We start from the raw sequence: 21,867 nt of genomic DNA on the forward strand, positions 1-21,867 counted from the left end.
GCTAGTTCACATAATAGAAATACCCTGAATCCATTAAACAAGTTTCTGAAGGAAACCATTATATAGATATCAAAATTATCTTTATACACTTTGTAAAAATCATTTTACAAAACTATAAATAAGTTCAATTTTTCAATATATTATAATAAAATACACATAAAATGGGACAAAATGTATTACATTGTTAACAGCATTACTCTAGAAATTATATTACAAATAATTCTTATTTTCTTCTTTATATATTTCTCTATTTTTCCAATTATTTACTTTACTCTTTTAAAGATAAATCAAGCACAATTAAAATTAAAAGCACAATGAAATGAAAAACTCATTTTCTAAAGGAAATGAAAAGAATATTTTTTACAGAAATAGAAAAAACAATCCTAAGGTTCATATGGAATCACAAAGGAGCCCCAATAGCAAAAATAAAGCTGGAGGCCTCATTCTTCCTGATTTCAAAACATAAAACAATGCTACAGTAATCAAAACAGAATGATACAGGCATAAGGCATAAGATATTTAGACCAATGGAACAGAACAGAAAGCCCAGAAACTTATGAGTATATCATTAAATGAACTACAAGGGTGCCAAGACTATACAATGGGGAAAGGATAGTCTCTTCGAAACATGATGTTGGAAAACTGGATATCCACATGCAGAAGAATGAAATTGTACCCTTATCACAAGACATACACAAAAATCAACTCAAAATGGATTAAAGACTGAAAAGTAAGATCTGAAACTATAAAACTGCTCAAAGAAAACATAGCGGAAAGCTTCATAGCATTTGTCTTCGAAATTATTTTTTGGATGTAACACCAAAAGCATAGGCACATAAGCAAAAATAGACAAGTGGGATTACATCAAACTAAAATATTTCAAAACAGCAAAAGAAACATTCAACAGCATGAAAAGGCAACCTACACAATGGGAGAAATATTTGCAGAACATATATCTGATAAGAGGTTAACCTCAAAAATATATAAGGAACTCCTACAACTCATTAGCAAAAAAAAAATAATAATAATAAATGGGCAATAACCCAATTAAATAATAACCCAATTAAAACATGGCCAAAGGACTTGAATAGACATTTCTCCAAGAAAGAAATACAAATGGCCAAGGTATGTGAAAAGATGCACAACATCACTAATCATCAGAAAAATGCAAATCAAACCACAATGAGGTATCACTTCATATCTGTTAGGATGTCCATTATCAAAAAAACAGAAAATAGCAAGTGTTGATGAGAATGTGGGGAAATTGGAAAACTTGTGTACTGTTAGTAGGAATGTAAAGTGGTGCAGTTGCTATGGAAAACAGTATGGAGATTCTTCGAAAAAATTAAATATAGAATTACCATATAATTCAGCAATCCTACTTCTGAGTATTTATCCAAAAGAATTTAAATCAAAATCTCAAAGAGATATTTGCACTACCATGTTCATTGCAGCTTTATTCACAGTAGCTCAGAGGTGGAAGCAAACTATATGCCCATCAGTGGATGAATAGATAAAGAAAATGTGAAATATACATACAATGGAATGTTATGTAGACATACAAAGTTAAGGAAATCCTGTCACATACTACAACATGGGTGAATCTTGAGAACATTATGCTAGGTGAAATATGCCAGTTACAGTAGTACAAATACTTCATGAGTCCACTTATGTGAGGTAGCTAAAGTAGTCCAATTCATAGAAGCAGAAAGTAGAATGATGGTTTTAGAGGCTGGAGTAGGGAGAAATGGGGAGTTTCTATTCAATGTGTATAGTGTTTTAGTCATGCAAAGTTTAAAAAGTCCTAGGGATCTGTTGTACAACATTGTCTTTATAGTTAACAAAACTGTGCTGTGCACTGAAAAATTTAAGAGAGTCAATCTCATGCTATGTGTTTTTTACCACAATAAGAAGCAAGATATTATTAATTATCATTATTGTTGTTGTTGTTGTTCTTGGTACATGGTAGGTTCTCTTCAGAGTTCCATAAGCCTTTTTTTCAGTTAATCCTCACATCAGCACTAAGACAGAAGTAGAGATGAGAAAATTAATCGTGGAAAAGTTATGTATATATTTTAAAGTCATAACCCTAAGAAAGACCTAGAATTAGAAACCAATTCATCTGTCCTAATTCTTTACAACAATGTTCTATTATGTTACGCGTAACTTCTGATATGGAAGTATAGTATATCACTTTTAAAATGAAAGAAAGATGTATTTTCATGCAAAAATTAAACCAAAATCAACTTGTTCTGTGGAAACAACTGAGACCAGTGAAAGAATGAAAGCCAACGATAAAAAGTAAGAATGTAAAAGGATAATAGAACTTCACAACCAGATTACCACGAGACCTTTTCTAACCCAGTAGTTGGTAAATATTAAAGAGAAATCATGCTATGTGTACATTTACAATAAAATCATCCAACATGAACCAATAAATCCCTATCGTTAATAAATCATAATTATCACCATGATCCTAATAAATCTTAATAATCAAATGAATCAAGTAAATTTCTCTGATTAATAAATCTATAATTAAATAATAAAATCCTCCTCTAAAGTATTGTTGTAAAATATATTTTCTTTGAGGAATTTGTCAAACCTTTAGAGATGTTTTTCCACTATCCTTCTGGAAAGCAAGACAGATTTATACATATGAGTCTATCTTTCTTTTTCTTTGGCATGAAGAGGGAAGAAAGTTTCTTCTGACTGCATAACTCTTTGTTTTAGATTCTGCACTTAAAAAGCATCTACTATATAAGTTCACATATTACATTGTATTTAAATTTTCTCAACATCAATTTCTTTATATACAAAGCAAGGCTGATATTTCTCCTAGCATCACTGGTTCACCCAAGTTATTAAAAAATTGTATTTTGAGGAGGAACTATGTGAGAGGCATTCTTTAGACGCTGAATAAAGCAAGTAAAGTCTCTGCTCACACGGAATTTATACTCTATAGGAACAGGCAGACATTTTTGTTTTTAAATTTTTACATATGGCTTCATAATTCAGTGCTTGATATCAAGTAGTAAAAGAACTTTGCAAAGATCAGAAATACGCCGAGGTGATTGTGACTAAGTGGATAGGGGATTTCTCTAGACCACGCAGTCCAAGAAGAGCTCCCTACGGAGATATTATTTAAACAGAAATCTGTATGATACAGTGGAACCAACCAAGTGGGGCTGGGGAGAATTCCATTCCAGGAAGAGGAATGAGCAGGTCTTGAACAGGAAGAAGTTGACATAAGTCTGAAATCTGAAGCCAGTAGGAGCTGGGGGGGAATACTAAGAAGCTGTTGGAGAAATCTATGCAGAGTGGAATACATAGAGGTTTTCTTGGTCAAGGTAAGGGGTTCATATTTTAGTCTAAATGCCATGGGAAGCCATTGGCTTCCACTTTTAGCAGAATTCAGCCACTTTTAGCAGAATTTAGAGATCTTAAATAATTCATCTGCACTAGTCATAGTTATTTTTTTTCTTTTTCTGATATTTTCCTTACACATTCTCTGTCATGGGTGGAAGAGGGTGTCTTGAAATCTACGTTTCCTAGTGTCCCTTACCAACTGGTTTCCTATTCTTTCTGTGCAGTAGAAAGCAGTGGCAGGAATTTGGGGTGTGGGGCATGGGAAAAAGCCCGCATAGACCTCCTCCTTCTTTCTATATGGCCATCATCTTCTTCAGAAGTAACTGCAATCCCTCAGTGCTTCTTCTGCCTATTGAACAGCCCCTTTCCCCATTATCCCACTGATGCCAAATAGTCTTAGCTACTGAGTTCTGGTAATTCCACCTTTCCTTTTTTGTCCTCCAAGTATCACCCTATAACGATGAAAATGGCTTCCTGTTGATACTAATCTCTTGGTTGCCTTGTTGCTTACTTTTGTTCTATCAACTTTTCTAACACTATTGTAATGAGTCATGAATATTAAATTTCCACTATTGATCTAGCATGGATTCTCTTTCCTAACTGGTTCATTGTTCAAGGTCAAGACAGCTAAGCATGTGGCAGAGTCAGGATTTATCTCCTTTAGAATCTAGAGCATACTTCTGGAGCCCTCGCTCTTAATTTACTGTTAGCTTTGCAACTATGTTTAGAGATTGTTGGTTTTCTTGTTGGTTTTCCCACCCAGACGTTCATGTCTATAAGAGCATAGCTTTAGATATTTTCCTCTGTGTTCCCAGCACCTAACTAAGTGTCACTCATCAGACCTTGATGAACTACTTCTCACTTTGTGACACATGAGAATTCCTGGTTATAAGACCACATGTCGGATCTAGTCACCTAACTTCTAAACTAGTCCAAGTAAGACAAAGCCCTTGCCAAGTGACTGTCTACATGAGACACAGACACAGAAGCACTCTTCTTCGATCTCAGTTCAATGTATGGTGTCCTGCTACGTTGAGCAAACTTTCCAGAGACTCAGTGCCCGCACATTATATCCTCAATATATTAAACTCCTTCATTCCTCACTGTTGAAATTCACAAACCTATTGAATCCAAGATAGTACTGAATGTTTCTCTAAAATTTAATTTGGACACAGTGCCATATCTTGAAATCTTTTCATTAAGCTTAAATTGTTAGAAAGAATACCAAGATGGTCAACAGTGAATATGGATGAGAATGGGCAAAGCAAGAAGAGGTAGGTACTTTTAATGTGCGTAGAGAGTGTTTTATGCATCTTTGATCAGGATAACGTTAACCTAAACACTTGCCATGTGTTGGGGAAAATGGTTTTATATTCATTGCTCTTTTTCAAAAAGTGTTATGTATTAAAGAAAATGTTAATGCTCATGTGTTTTCTTAAATATTCAAACCACAATATTTTATGAACTTGTTCATCCCATGAGAAAATTATTGAAAGTCAACTAAACTAGGGAATTGTTTTACACATAAGTTATAGATGGTTTAGGGAGCCTCATTTCCAACAGATATATTTCTCATTTTTGAAAATTATATAAGTATTAGACTTGGATTTAATTTGCCCAAATATTTTTTCAAGCTCTGTAATAAATGTTCTATATTAATATGTTAAAAGAATACCATAGTTGGTAGTTGTATAAATTTTTAAAAGAAATTTTGGTTTTATAAAACAAGCTAAGGGGCAGATTTTTTTCTTCAAAAATAGAGATGATTCCTTTCTGAATACAAAACACAGCTAAAGGCGGGGAGAGAGAAAGAGAGAACATATTTGTCTAATTATTATGGTTGATATCTTCCAACACTCCTGAAATACTTGTTTCACCTAAAAAGTAAAACTTGACTATTAACTTCAATAATTACTGTAGTTCCTCCATTCTCTTTGGTATAGCTAAGGTGATGCCAAATCACAGATCAAGATGCATCCCCTAATTAAATACTAATTTACTTTGACAACTGCAAGTCAGCAAACACAGATACTACAAAATTGAGACATTATTTTCAATAAGCTACTGATCACTACTTTTAAAACACATTAGTAACAGAGCATTTTCTCTGTAATTGTGAAATATCAAGTCAATAAGAAGCACTTCTATTAAAACACTAGCATGGACTCTCAAACTTCTCAAGGAGATAAACACTCAAAGCCATTAAAGACAAAATGCCCTATCAATTCGAATGACAATAATAGCTTGACACATCCATTAGTGCATTAATACTACATGAAGCCATTACATTGTTTCCATATATCTATTAATACCCTGCTTCCACATATCTGTTAATATAATTAGTGATAATACGGAAAGCGTTCAATATTTTTGAAACCTTAACAAAGAGAAGATTTAAAAAGGGTTATCTTTGAGAATTGACATGGTAGTTTTTCCTTCTTTTCCTGTCCATTGACAATAAAAAGATATTTGCATGAAACTACCATCCTACAGATGCACGTAATGATTGTCTACGCAATCAAGGAAATATCCTTGTGATATTTCATTGTGATAAAGCATCTTATCCAAGATTAGGGTTGTAGCTTGGGGATCAACATTTGAGTTGGGTTTGTATGCCATCTTAATCACTTATTTTCATTGTGATCCGTGCTGAGTCACTTGAAAGTCCTTGAGCTTTCGTTTCTTCACTTATAAAATGGGGATGATAACATCTACCTCACAGAGTAACTATTACAATTATAAACCTTGTTTTAGGGGTTAGCACATTGCTTAGAACATTGGAAGTTCTTAGCAAACATCAACTCTTTATAGTATTATTATCTCTTAAGATCCTCACAATAATCTCCAATGGGTAGACTTATCTCCATTTTATAGGAAGAGTGAACTGAATTTCATGTGGATACACAGGCAATAAGTAGTGGGGCTGGTTTTTAAAAAGGGTTAGTAGTACCTGGGAGTTGGCATATTGTAGTAGTTAGGTGCCCAGTACAGTGCCTGACAGAAGAAACACATAGTAACTTCAACAACAGTAAAAGAGCATCAATATTTTAATTTCTTCAACATGTGTCTTTTCCTCTTCTGACTCCTCTCTTTTGTGATGGTTAAGTCAGACCACGTAGGAAGGCAACCAATAAGGCCAGTATAATACAGGTATCCAAAGAGGGGGAGCCTCTGCAGAAAGGATGTTTATCCCAAGTGGCTCGGATGTGACAATATGTGACCCTCTCGTTTCAGTTTTATCAGGGATGTTAAAACTGAAGAAGCCGTGCTAAACATCAGATCTGTGAGGTGATTCTGTTGCTTTAACTCTGGCTTGTCATTCATCTCATTAGTGGTTTGGTTTGATAAAGTGGAGAAATGCAGGACTTTCTCTTTGTGCTTGATTTTGGCTCTTGTTCTTGACTCTGACCCCTGCTACCTACCCCACTTCAGCTCTTGAAATTGTTGCATTCTCATGCTTAGAGCGTTGAGAGGCAAAGGGAGATTCAAGGCCTGTCGAAGTCACTCCTAGATAAAAGGGCATTTCAGCTACTGCTCTTATAGTCTCAGCCCATAACAGGTGACTGGTTTTGATTTTTCTGTGTCCTACCCCAGAGCCAGTGTAGAGAAGTCAGTCTTCTGTTTTCATTTTTATTTGTAACTTGGTTTGATAAATGTCTCACAGCATTACACTCAACTAGGAATTGTTTATTTTCCACACTCTCAAAAAAGCCTAAAGCACATCTATATTTTTATTTCCAAATTTAGAGAAGTTTAAAATAAATTAGAGACAAAACATCATTAACTGTAGCTGATAGCACTATTCTACTTTATTAGATATGTTTTTCCTCTTTTTCAAAAATACTTATGTAATATGATTTAGCAGCTAGTCTTAGATAATTCAAGGAATCAGTATAGTCAAGACATCTCCTAAGTAAAGTTAATATGTGGTAACTGGTCTCTCTAATCTTAAGTATCCCCATACATCATATGGTACATATTGCAAGCTCTTTGGCACAAGGCATAAGAGAGAGGTATGTGACATAGTTTGATATCAATGTAGTTTCCAGGTATTGATTTTTATACTTGCAATTTAAATGTCTGGTTAGAAGCTGGTATTTTCTAGTTGTAAAGAGGTTGTCTGGCGTCTTTCTGGCTTAGATGCGAACATGACCCTCAATCCTCACCATGCTTCTGCAGAATCCTTACTCTTTTATATGTCACCCTCTAGGGTAGCGTGAGAAGAAAGGTCATAGAAAAGGTCATATTCTGGGCGGACAGCTTGCATCTGTCTAAAAGGAAACTTCATTTGTTTCCACTTTATGCTATTTTATTTGAACAGGGGTGTTTAAGTGATATTTGCTTGCTTCTTGCTCTACTAGTGAGAAAAATCACATACCGTAGACAAACATGTCAGTGAAAGGTCTCAAGGATTTTGAAATAGTTTCAAAGTGTGATAGTAAAAAAATTGCAAAACATTTTTTTCCTGATGTAAAGAGTTACTTATTGATGAATTATGAAATCAGTATTTCAATGGGAATATTTTTCTAGAAACCTACAATTACCCTACATTTCCAAACTAAGCCAACTAATATGATAGGTGGAAAACAGTCGATGTTTAACATCTAGTTTTGAAGCAGATATGCTGAAATATAAATTAACATACATCAGTGCTGATAATATATCTTTATCCAACTTTTTCAGAAGGCAGTTGAGGAGGATTTCCTGAACTTAAAAACACACATAGCCTTTGTGTTCATAAATCTGCAAGTACAATTTTATCCTACAGACATCTTTGCCCATTTCTCACAGTAAATGTATAAGGACATTCATTGTGGCATTGTTTGTAATTGTTATCTATTGACGAACATTTAGGTTGCTTTCAAGGTTTTTGCTATCTAAATAAAATATGGTACGTTAAAAAATAGTATACTATATAGCCTATAAAAATGAAGTATAGTTATATGCTTTGACAAAGATGATTGCATTTGCATAAAACTCATGGAGAAGAAACTACTACAGGGTGAGGTCTAAAAGAGAACTCTATTGAATTAAACTCATTGGGTTTAATGTCTGGTTCCATTTACTATCTGTGAAATCATGTACAAGTTACCCAATGTCTTTGAGCACCATATTTTTCCTTTGTTAATGTAACCTTCATAATGATCATCCTAGGTACGTTTTATATAAATTAAGAGAATTAAGTTTGGGGACTGGGATGAGTAGATGAAAGGAAATTTACATTTTAATTATATGACAACTAAAATGTTAAAATTAATTATCACAGAATTGTAAGATTATGTTTAGCCTTCAAAATAAAATTTGCAAAAGGAACACTCTACAGCAGTTATCAATTATTGTAAAGTGAAATTTGATGAATTAATGAGTGAATGTATGAAGAATATTTCTAATGGCTTGAAACATTACATGCATTCCATGTTTCAAGGACTACATTTGGTGCTGGGAATACTAAGTTAATGCTCATACCACATCTTTTCCTTTGAGATTAAGAACTTACTTTTTTGATAAATATGTTGGATCCCCCAACCCATTCAATGCATGAAGCAAAACTACCGTGAACAATCTTCATAGATTTCAAAAAAATAGGTTAAAATTACAGATTTCAAATGCCTTTAGATAAACAAAAGTGAAATTTTTCTGAAGGGCACTAGATATTTTGAATTTAACAAAATGACAAACAATACCAATCACTATAATGACATAGTGCTTCCAACTAGGGAACTTCTGAACACACATTAATTAAAATATCTTACCTCTTTTAATACTTACCATTTTTTATTCTTTTTGGTGAGGAAGATTGGCCCTGAGCTAACTTCTGTGCCAATATTCCTCTATTTTGTATGTGGGACGCCACCACAGCATGGCTTGATGAGTGATGTGTAGGTCCACGCCCAAGATCTGAACCCACAAACCCCGAGCTGCTGAAGCAGAGCACATGAACTTAACCACTATGCCACAGGGCTGGCCCCTAATCTTTACCATTTTATACATGAGAAATACAGGGTGAGGAGATATTAAATCATACAACTTCATGTATCTACATGCAGAGGTATTAAATCCAGGTCTTCCTTACTTTAATTATGATACTGTAGAGCTTTCCAGTGGTTTTCTTAACCTAGCGGTTTATTCCAGTTAAATGGCTCTGAATATTAGTTCAGAAAGAATTATTTATATATAGAAATCCATATGTTATTACATTTTTCTTAAGTGTTGTAACTTTATATCTCAATGTGACATATAGGTCAAGATTAAAACCATATTCATGTAATCAATAATAAAAATGTTAATTATAATAAATAATCAGTCAGAGTGCCAAACTTCTCTTGTTAGAATATATAAACGTCAAAAAAAAACAAGGGAAAAAACTGCTATTATCTAGTTGGAAATTGGTAGCATTAATTGAAACCAACCTAATTTTAATTATATTGAAAGATTTTCATCTGTAACAGTAAGTGCCTGAAGATGATAAAGCAAATGCTTCAGAAGCTTCAAGGAAAAAGATGTGTCACTTAACTACGGGGGAGACAAGGAAGTAAAAACTGCATCGATGAAGACACTCATTTTCTAAGAGCTACATCTTTCACAGGCAATTAAGTTTATAAATTATAAGAAAAATCAGCAGAATAGTGCCTTTGCTTTTATAAGTCGAATGGATAAATGATGACCCCAGTTATTTATTCATTCATCATCCATCTATTCATTCATTCATCCATCCATCCATTCATTCATCCATCATTCATTCACGATTCATTTATTTAATATCTATATTGTGCCTGGTGCTGTGCTAATTGCTTCAGAAAGAGCAGGAAATCAAACAGACCTTTTAACACTTATACTGTCATTGGACTGAACCATATCCCCAAGAGTGACTTTTGGCTTTTGGATTTGTTTGGATAGTTTGACTCTGTCAGTCATGGTCTTGACATGAAAAGACAGCACATTCAAATTAGGTGACGAGGAGAATGTTAAAACAGGCTATTTGAAAAGTCTACCGGTAGCATTTTGAAAAAGAAATAATGGATGCTACAATACTATAGGACTTGTAACAGTGAGAAGATATTACCACCTCTAGGCTTGAGGGAGCAAGGACAGGGTGTCATTACCAGATAAGAGAGGGCTACCTAAAGGAGCTATGACTATGAGTAGAAGGAAACAGCCAGATCAAGGAAACATCTCAGAGAAGGCACCTGGGGAATAAATGCCTCTATTTCACTCCCCTATTACCCTATGATTTCCTTCCCAGATCTCCCATTGGTCTAGTTCAACCACAATCTAGAGCATGGGAGAACACTTGATGCAATGCAGAAGGTTATCCTTCTGGGGCATAGAGCAAAGTAAAGATGAGTAGAGTGGGTGCAGGGCTGAATGGAAGAGATCCAGTACACTGAGTAAGACATTTAATTACATAGAACCTAATTTTCCTCACATGCATGCAGGCAGACAGCATTTTCTCTCTCCCTCATCATCTCCACTCAACCTTCAGCGAGGCATATAACAGGGTAGACTAATAAAATTTTTTTAAAAAAATGTCATTCTCATTTTTGAGTTGCGTTATTAGTTACACTTTTTAACATGACTGTGTTTGTGATCCATGATTAGATAGGCCCATCTTTGTTTTGTTGAAGTTTCAACAAGCATCTATTCAATTCTTTATTAATGCATTTCACCCATTCATCCAGAGTTGTGCTTAGTGGAACAAAGCTGAATAGAGAAAAGAGAAGAGAAAGCAGTGTGATGTGGAAAGAGGAGACTAGAGGGAATAGTTTCCTCTGGTCCAAGGAGATGTAGTTTTATCTCAATCACTAGTGATGAAGGTCAGTGAGAGTGACCCAAAGTCTAAGTAAAAGGACACATGTCTTTTGAGAAGATGAGGATCAGTTAAATATCAGAATAGCAACCTGTGCCCTCTTCCCTCACACAACGTCTTGAACCTATGTTAAAAAGTAGCATGCCATATTCTTGTACACTCTGATGTTTGTGTGTGTGTGAGTGTGTGCATGTGTGTGTGCACAAATATGATTACCAAAAGTCAGATTCTGTCTTCCACTATTAAAAGTGTAATACTGGTGGTACACTTAAAATAGTTGTTATTATGTTAAAATAACCAAGTCAGAAGGTTTTTTTAAATATTAAGTGAGATAAAATATGTACAGCATTTGTCAGGGAGTGGTATATAATAGCCATTTATTAAATATTATGTTCTAAGTGGGGATAGGAAAAAGGAACTGTTTATTCTCAGCTTCCTCAAGTAAAGACATCTGATTGAGCTTCATCCATTTTAAAGCATTTCGAGACTTAAAGTCACAAATTAGTAACAGATGTCAGGGCTATACTGTGTTTCTCACAGATATACTTGTGAAAACATGTTCATCTTATTTAAAGGGCAAAAATTCTGCTTTTAAAAAGGGCACTTATGTGTGGAAACCAAATACTCTGAGGCTATTTTGGTTAGCCACTGGGGAAGGACAGGAGACTTTTGCACAGGCTGCATAAAACAGTTGAATGAACATGGAGTTCAATATAGAGATGTGAAATGTCATTAAGATATTGTCTCTGAATGAAGGCAGATATGAACTCAAATTCCAGCTTCATCAATCATTAGTGTCTAACCTTGGGCAAGCCAATTAACATTTCTAAGTCTGCTTCCTAATCTAGAAGTGTTTTTTTTTTCACCACCTTCTGGGAACTTTGAGAGGTTTAGTGATATTTTGTTTATTTCTGTGCTCAGTAGTCCACATAGCTAATCATAGAATCGTCATCTTCTTCTTTTTCATTCTAATAATTAGCTACATACTGAAAATGTTAATATTTGTTACACAATAAGCACCGCACTAAATATGCTAGACTTTGTTCAGTTACTTAACCTTCATATTGTTTTCTCTTCTGTAATACGCCTACATGTGAGGACTGCATGAGATAATGCACATGGTTAAAGACAAAATTTGATAAAATGTCTATCTGACATGACTTAGTCTCAGCAACCACCTGGCTATTTAGTAACTATTGTTACATTAGTTCTATTTTTCACTTTTTGAGGAACCTCCATACTGTTTTCCACAGTGGGTGTACCAATTTATATTCCTACCAACTGTGCATAAGGGTTCTCTTTTCTCCACATCTTCACCAACACTTGCTATCTCCTGTCTTCTTGATGATAGCCATTCTAACAGGTGTGAGGAGATATCTCATTGTCATTTTTTTTTTTTTTTTGTGAGGAAGATCAGCCCTGAGCTAACATCCGTGCTAATCCTCTTCTCTTTTTGCTCAGGAAGACCGACTCTGAGCTAACATGTATTGCCAATCCTCCTCCTTTTTTTCCCCCAAAGCCGCAGTAGATAGTTGTATGTCATAGCTGCACATCCTTCTAGTTGCTGTGTGTGGGACCTGGCCTCAGCATGGCTGGACAAACAATGCATCGTGCGCGCCTGGGATCCGAACCCGGGCCGCCAGTAGTGGAGCGCGTGCACTTAACCGCTAAGCCACGGGGCCGGCCCTCATTGTCATTTTAATTTCCATCTCCCTGATGGTTAGTGATATTGAGCATCTTTTCATATACCTCTTGGCCATTTGTATGTCTTCTTTGGAAAAATTTCTATTCAGGTCCTCCGTCTATTTTTTAATTGAATTATTTGGTTTTTTTTTTTTGCTATTGAGTTGTATGATTTCCTTGTATATTTTGGATACTAATCCCTTGTAAGATAGATAGTTTGAAAATATTTTCTCCTATTCTATCAGTTGCATTTTCATTTTGTTGATTGTTTCTCTTGCTACATAGAAGCTTTCAGGTTGATATAGTCCTACTTACTTGTCTTTTCTCTTTTTGCTTGTGATTTTGGTGTTATATCCAAAAAATCATCACCAAGGAGCTTTTTCCCTAAGTTTTCTTCTAAGAGTTTTATGGTTGCAAGTCTCATGTTTAAGTCTTGAATCCATTTTGAGATAATTTTTATGAGTAGTGTAGCATAGGGGTCCAATTTCTTTCTTCTGCGTGTGATTATCCAATTTTCCCAATACCATTTACTGAAAAGACTATTCTTCAATTTCTTTCAACGTAGTCTTGTAGTTTTCAGTGTTTAGATATTTCACCTCTTGGTTACATTTATTCCTAAGTATTTTATTGTTTTTGATGCTATTGTGAACAGGATTATTTTCTTTCCTTCTTTTTTTTTTTTAATTTTCTTTTGAGATATTTTCTTGTTAGCGTATAGAAAGGGAACTGATTTTGTATTCTGCAACGCACTAGGCCAGTGCTGGTAGCCTCCTTTCTCCTTTCCCAAGTGTGACGCCAAAGCTAAAGGTTGCGGTCCCTCCCCGACCCGCAGATTCCGGCCAGCTTTCTGCGCATGCTCACTAGCCATCTGCCAAAGTTCGTTCTCACCGTGCTCAGGAGCCTTCGCAAGGATCAGGCCACAGGTTGAGGGGACCACAGGTTGGTGAGGCGTGTGGAGTGCTGGGGTTGCCTGTCGTCTGGTCACAGGGATCCACAGGCGAGGTGTCCCCAGCATAGTAGGATCCACGTTCCTTTAACGCCCTCTGAAAATCTTGTCTGCCGCTCTCCCAGCCTCTTCCCGTCCACGGGTCGTGCACCTCACGACTCTGTACTCTGCTGGGGCCAGAGAGAAATGGGCCTCTTTTGCAGAATCCCACACAGCTGGGGAAGCCGGGTGCACATTCTCACACTCTCACTTTTCTTGGCGAGAGAAATCATGGGCTGAGAAGGTCTCTCTGGGCACTGAGCTGTGCCTCCCTGGGGGAGCGGTGATGCGAGTAAAGTCACACTGTTCCTCTTACCCTCTCCAGTGCATCCAACTTGTATTTTTTTTTCACTCTAACAGTGTGCTGGAATTTCTCCACTGGACTCCTGGACTTCCACAAAGGCTCTCTCATCTGTGGATAATTGCCTAAGACAGTGTTCTCCAGGGGCTCCGGGCTGTGGCCAAGAGAGGTTGGAGCTGATTCACGGGCCACTGCAGAGTCCACTGCCAGGAACCAAAGCTGTCTGCCTATTACCCAATGTGTGGGTAGGTGATAGTCCTCCTGGGTCCCTTGGCATGTGATGCTGGATCCCCTTGCTCCCACTGAGGTACTTTTGTTCATGGATGGATGCCAAATTGTTGTTGCTGTAGGGGATATACATGAGGGATGTCTTATTTGGCCATCTTGCTGATGTCACTCCTCAGAAAGAAAACAATTTTATTGTTGAATAAGCATTAAACCAGACTGTGATGCTTATCACAGGCAATATGCTAAGAGATTGCCTAGAAAGAAAGAAATGTAATCCTTTCATATAGCCAAGGAAATACAACCCATTGCATACCTGTTCTCAAGGTGAACAATGCCTAGTCCTCAAGGTAAGAGGACTTGACCGCCATTCATTGCCATGACCAGTTATTACACAAAGTTCATTCTAAAGTCACTAGGTAATTGGAGTGACTATTTGTGTTAACTAATTGGCTTTATCCAAAGGAAAAATAAACTTCTTACATGTTTATGACAAGAGGTAGTTTTGCAACTTGGGTGGAGGGGACCACCAAGTAAGGATCCCACCCAACCACCGAAACCCAGAGATAAGGACACTATGTTCTTGATGATTACATTTCAAAGAAACTGTTCCCAGGTTCTTGAGAAAGACACTCTTGAGTCATAAAGCTGGCAAGAGACGTATTTAACTTTTTGAAAGATTTACATATATTTCAAGAAGACAGAGAACTTACAATTACAAATTTTCTAAAGTAAATGCTCTAAGAAAAGGGAGAGGGTCCCACCCCCTTATTTTAAACCAGGAGAATTAAGCTTATTATTTGTAATTTGTATTTCTCTTTACAATACACACAAAAGCATACACTCACACACACACAATTAGAAATTTTATCCTAAACCATTTAAAAGTTAATTGCAGATATCTACTGAGAATATATTTACTAATTTGCTTAATCCTAGAATATACAGAAAGTAGTCTCAGGTTTGTTAACCTATATCACTGTGAAATAAAAAATCTACAGACTAGAGTTCAGTATTTGTTTGCAGTTCTATAAATATTATGTTCAAAAGTTATGTTTCTGTTTTCCCCTTTCAGTGAGGTTATGTTATTCATTTGAAATATGGTTTGATTCATTTGTTTTTGTGATTTTAGAGTTTGTACCCAGCCTTGTTGATTTTTTAAAAACTTATTCTTCAGCGTGCAAAACATTAACATAATTCCAAAAGTCAGAACTGTACAAAGGTATATTCAGAGAAGTGTCTTCACTTTCTCTCCACGTTTTTTCTATCATGTTCACTTTGTTCTCACTTACTCCCTGTAGGTGAGCAATCTCACTAGTCTCTGGGATTTTTTTTCCTTCATTTTTTTTACAAAAATGAACAGATACTGTAAATTTTCCTATTTCTTCTTGTTTCTACACAAAGATAGCATTCTAAAGATATTCTTATATACTTTGCTTTTTCACTTAACAGTATAGCCTAGAAGTCTCTCCATTGGTTCATAGAATCTCATCATTTTAATAGAATACTAGCAGTCCATTGTGTGGATGTGCCACAATTTTGTCAACCACTGAATGTAAGGACATATAGGAGATTGCAAACAATTACAAACAATGCTATAATGAATTATTTTGTGCATATACGTCTTTGTGTTATTGAGTGCAATTTTGGGGTAAATTTCCTCTCCTTTTATAGCAAATGTCAGCAAGCATGTTATTCGTACAGAGCAAGACTAGGTGCAGTGTAGGACCCATAGTGCATTCCTGCACTATGCTTTCCATTTTCAGAATTTACAACTACATAATCAATCCTGAGACGTGTTCTAGCTGAAAGAACCATCAGCATCAGGGCCTTGCAATTTTTACATACTCAGAAAGACGTGTAGGAGTGTAAGAAGTCCATCGTGGATTGTCTCCCATATCTTCTTATGTAAATACTCCATGCCACCTCTTGAGGCTTGGTTAGGTTCTCTTCCTCTGTGCTACTTCTTCCGTCAAAGCACTTGATATTCTGCATTATAATCATTGATTTTCTTGTCAGTCTCTTCTTCCTTAAGAGAAGTGAGTACATCTTATTGAACTCCTATCAAACGCCTAGAGCTGTTTTAGTTGCTTAGGGACATAGAGATGAATAAATGCAGGTGGATGAACATAAGGAAAATATTAAGAGTTGAGGAGGACAAGTAACCTGTACCTTATTCATCTGAGTTTTACTGTCTCTCATCCCAGATGCTTAGTACAAAGTGGTACTTGTTAAAATGCACGTCATTTCCCCCTTCTCCTCCAGGAATTTAGGAACGAGGGTTATAATCTTCTTGTTACCTATCAATCCAAGAGAATCTGAAACAAGTAGTTCAGAAACCACATATAAAGGCTGATTTTCACCTAGAGAATTGGCCATTCCATGCTTTAAACTATATATTATAATAAGAAAAATATACAAGATCTTGAGGATGGAAGCAAGACTTTCTTATGCTGCTCTTGTGGAAGGTTGATAATGATATTATGGTATCAGTGATAGGATCACTACTACATGAAAGAACAGGCCAAACAATTTTCCACTGACTGCATTAGGAAAAGAGATATATTATAAATTCCAACTACTTAAGGATATAAAATATGTAGCCTTTATTTTTAGGGGCAGTTTAACCTTAAGCAAAATGAGGGTTACTGAATCGAAAGACACTACTCTGGTGGTGACTTTTGTTGAATGAACGGCCTTTTATAATCTCAGTGGTCCTTTCTATAAAAAGTTTAATGAGAAGATGTTTGCCCAGGTTCCCTTAGTATAAGGAATTGCCTCTTCCCCACCTCACATAATTTTTCAAGACTGACAATCACAGTGCCACCTGTGGTTGTAGGTATAAGTGGGTGACTTGGCTTGGGCAAACGTGGTACCCTCCATATCCACAGCTATTGGTCTGAGCATGGTAGACATATCTAGAGAAATACTCTTCCAGTATACAATCTAGTAAATCTGAAAAAGCAAGTTCCACAAACCACTTAAACCTGGTACCACTTTTGGTCAACTTCCAAACTGCATGAGTAAGGTCTATTCAAAGAATGAAGTCTGCACAGAATAAAGCAGCCCCAGGAAATGTAGAAGGCAATGCAGAGCTCTGAAAACATTACTAGATTACCTGGATCCAGCTGAGCCAGAAGCAAGTATCCCTCAACTGTTGAGTTATATAAACCAATAAGTCTGTCACCCTCTCTTCCTTTTGATTTTTTTCCTATACGTCTTTCTAAAATTAGTACACTTTTTAATTCATTAGAGAAAGATGTCTTAATTAAACTGTCATAAGCAAAATGAGTAAAAATAAATATCTAGGATTTCCTTTGCTGGTTATACCCTTTCTCTATTACTCTGACCTCTTCTCTTAGATTTTATACCAAGACTTTTTGTGAAAAAAAGTATATATGTAAGTGAAGATGAAGGAATAAAGTGGACTTAATGTTAGATTGTATTTGGGTCATGAAGGAAGAGGCAAAGGGACAAAGTAATTGTGAGAATAATGGTCTGAGGGACAGAAGACGTGGGATTTCATTCTGGCTCTTCCTTGAATTTGTCTTGTGGCATTTAGTGAAAATAAAGTTCATTGATTCAAATAAGTAGAGGGTAACCAACCATGGGTTCCAAATTAAGTTCAGGAATTCCTAAAAAGTCTACAAAGTTAACAACGAGGCTCTTTACCTTATTTTTAAAAATAGATTTAAAAAAATCTATTCAGAATCATAGATATAACTGAGGAAATTCCTGCCCAAGCCAAAGCATCCTCATATTTTTGGTAATATGTGTGCCCTTATTTGAACTAAGCCTGATAACTTTGGCTTTCTCATGTAAACAAAAAGGGTTATGATTCCTGGATTGTATATGCCTTTGATTAATAATAAATTGGTAGTCAATTATTATTTAATAAACTTCATGGGCTTGGAAGACCAAAACCAGATGGTCCTGTGGTTTCTGACCTTTATTTCCCCAACAAGGACCCTTTTATTATTTTCTTCTCTCTTTTGAAATATTTCAAAGTAACCTAAGGAAGAGTATGTGCTTTGTGACCTATAGGTTGGAGTTTTGCTTTTATATTTAGAATAACCAGTCGAGTGTTCCTTTGAACCTTAGTTTTGTCACCTTTAAAATGGGATTGCTGGTACTGCAGCAGAGAATTGTCTTAAAGTATGTATAAAATTTTTGTTCAGCCTGTTGTTGATGTTTTGTAAATGTGGTTTTCCTTCCACCTCCAACATTTTTTGGTATCTCATTTCTACCTTGACTGTAGTATATTGCAAATATGTTAGACTACAAGCATCCACAGGGTTAAAAAGAGAGTACTGCTTTATTGAAAATGGGTTAATAAAGACTTAGGCAGATCTAGTAATGGAAGACTAATGGGATTTGAAATGTATAATATAAAAGCTATAAGACTAAGACAAATCATTCACATAACAAATATACTCAAAGAGAATGTCGTGAAATAAGTGGTACAAATACCCAACTGTTACAAAATGTCTAGGTTGGGAACTTTAATTATACCTCCTTTAATGAAGTGTTAACATTTGAGATTCAAGAAAGCAAAAATCCTCTGACCCAATTAAGACTTTTAGTATGTAGACCCAATCTGATGTGCAAATTGCAACAAGTTACAGGAAGATACGCCAGTGAGGCTTCTCATTTTTATAAGGCCACCTGTGTCAAAGAAAGACTTTTTCAGAAAGAGCCAGGGACCCTAGGGATGTTTCTGAAAGAGAAATCAGACTAATGTTTTTTCTAAGATCTAAACAAGATGAAAAATATATCATTACCATGCTAAACCTAACTTGCCTTTGAACATGTCAGTCTTCATGTGTTTCACAAATTATGCACAAAACTGAAAAGCTTTTGCAGAGAAATTTGGAAATCACTAAAAACTCCCAGAAGATAAATACCTTTGTAAGGCCTGCATGAAAGTGCATAGATGCTCAAAGTGGACCCACGTTTTCCAAGTCCAAATTCTTTTCCAAGGCTAATATGGAAATTCTATTTCTGACCCATTCAGAATCTGAGGAAATTCATACACTTTCCCAAGAATAATTCATGTATGGACACATACACAAGTTTGTTCAAGGGCATCAGGTACACCTTGAAGCTCACAGTGTTCCTTAGATAAATAATCCCTGGTTTATTTATCATCTGACAATTTTGATAATTGTGCCAATCTGGTAATAAAGTTTATATCAGTAACTGGTTTCTCTAGGCAATATCTGTAACCACCACAACCCAAAGAGGATTCATGGGAGAAGTGGAGACAAGTACTTGGTTGAGGGATCCTATATTTAATCTTGCCATGACCCAGACAGAGCTATCCCCAAAGTGTGTGAGACCCTGAAGACTGGACTCACTGTGGGTTCTGGTGTGGGCTCAAGTCACCTCACCCATTTGTCACTGCCAGCCTGGTGGCTCCCAGGCACTGGAGGGGATTTATAAAGTTTCTAGAGAGATACTCTAAATAATGGAGGCCCCAGAGTCACAAGGCCCCAAATACAGGCCTCATCTGTTAGATCTAAGGCAATACTGTGTCCAAGAATTGATGAGTCTCTAAGAAAGAGATTTACACTAAATAATCTACCAGCATCTTGACATGTAGTGTAAAACTTCAGTCTCATAGAAACAGAGAATAAAATAGTGTTTTCCAAGGGCTGTGGGGAGGGGGAAATGGGGCGATGTAGGTCAAAGTGTACCAATTTTCAGTTATAAGAAGAATAAATTCTGAGGATCCAATAATTCGGGATTGTATACTTGAAAGTTCCTGAGAATAGATCTTAAGCATTCTTACCACACACAAAAAAAGAGTTGGCTATGTGAAGTGATGGATGTGTTAATTATCTTGATTTTGGAAATGGGAAAATATCTGGGTTTTATTATTTTTATAAAATTCTCTTCGTAGGGCAAGAAATATGTGCCAGTCTCTATGCTGGGCACTTTGTCTATATCAGTGGTTTTCAACCAGGGAGGATGTTGATGTTACCTTCTAAAGGAACATTTGTCAATGTCTGGTGACATTTTTGTTTGTTGCAGTTAGAAGGAGGGCGCTACTGACATTCATTGGGGACAGGTCAGGGAAGCTGCTACACAAACTATGATGCATAGGATAGCCTCCAAAAATAAATAATTTTCCAGCTTCAAATGTTAAGAGTGCTGATGCTGCAAAACCCTGGTCTCTATTAATTATTTTCCAGTATTGTGTAGATTGAGGATCTCAGTATCTCCATATCCTATGTGTAAAATGGGCATGTTAATTAAATTACTCATATCATTCAGAGATTAAAAAAAGATAGGCTAAGTTCTCTACAAGGTCCATCTCACTCCCTACACAGCCACCAATTTTTAGCTTTTTCTGTATCTCATTTTATGCTTCATAAAAGGAATTTTATGAGTATAACTTTCATAGTTCTGGGAATATCTCTTTGTTATGTCTACATAACCCTGATCTCCCACCATAAAGTTTTGAAACCTTCCCAACCCTGCCTACCTTCATACGTATGCTTTGTTTCACTTGTGGACTGAGGATTAGTTTCTATTGTAGAATGGGGCCTTGCAGTCTTTTTTTTGAATTGAATGCTGAAGAAACCTCAGCTTTAATTAAAATGATAGTATCACCATTTAAAGGCTAAAATACCTAGAGGGACACAAGTAATAATGGCCCAGTTTTATGTGGCTTGGCGGGCTGGCTATCGCAGGAATACTTTTTATACACCTGGTTTGCTTTGAGAAAGAGGAAGGCTGGTTTTCTAAAGATATGAATTCTGGATCTGATTGCTTCTGTGAAGAACATTTAAAGAGGGTTAGGCACCTCTGGCTGAAAAAAAAAAAAATCACTTCGTGTTAAAAATTTCATAGTATGACTGCAGTATAAGTCCCATTGGCTTTTCCTGAACAAATTTGTGCAATGTTTGCAAAGCTGTTGAGGAACACAGATGTCCTAGAGCTGCAACAGTAATAGGACAGGTAGGGTCTGTTATGCAGCCCAGGAACGGTGGCTTGGACAAAGTAAAGAGTTTGGAAGAAGAAAGCCAAGTGATCAAAAAGGCATATGACCTTCCTAATCCTCACTCTCAGCTAAGAATCTTGCTTTCTGTTTCCTCAAGAAAATACAAAGAGGACTTCTGCATGGCCAAGCCATCATGCTTATCCTTTTCTATGCATATCCTCCCATATAGATTTGCATTCTCCCATGTTAATTTGGATTAGCTTGCTTGTCACATAAATCAGTCCTCTCACCAATGTACTCGATTCTATCCCTTCTCTTCTCTAATTTCCATCATTGTAGTACTTCTTCTATTTCGTTGCTGCATTCTAAAACCTGACACCCCTCTCCTCTAGTGGATTTTCTCCAAGCTCACATAAAATGCTTTTAATTTCTCCATAACAAAAACTTTTTTTTACCCACCTTATCGTATCTCCCACCTCATTCGTTTGTGGCCTTTTTGTCAAATTCCTAGAAAGAATGATTTTGGTAAAATGCAAATCAGATCATGTAACTTC

This window comes from Diceros bicornis, chromosome 32 (assembly GCF_020826845.1).
Source record: "Diceros bicornis minor isolate mBicDic1 chromosome 32, mDicBic1.mat.cur, whole genome shotgun sequence".
NCBI lineage: Eukaryota > Metazoa > Chordata > Mammalia > Perissodactyla > Rhinocerotidae > Diceros > Diceros bicornis.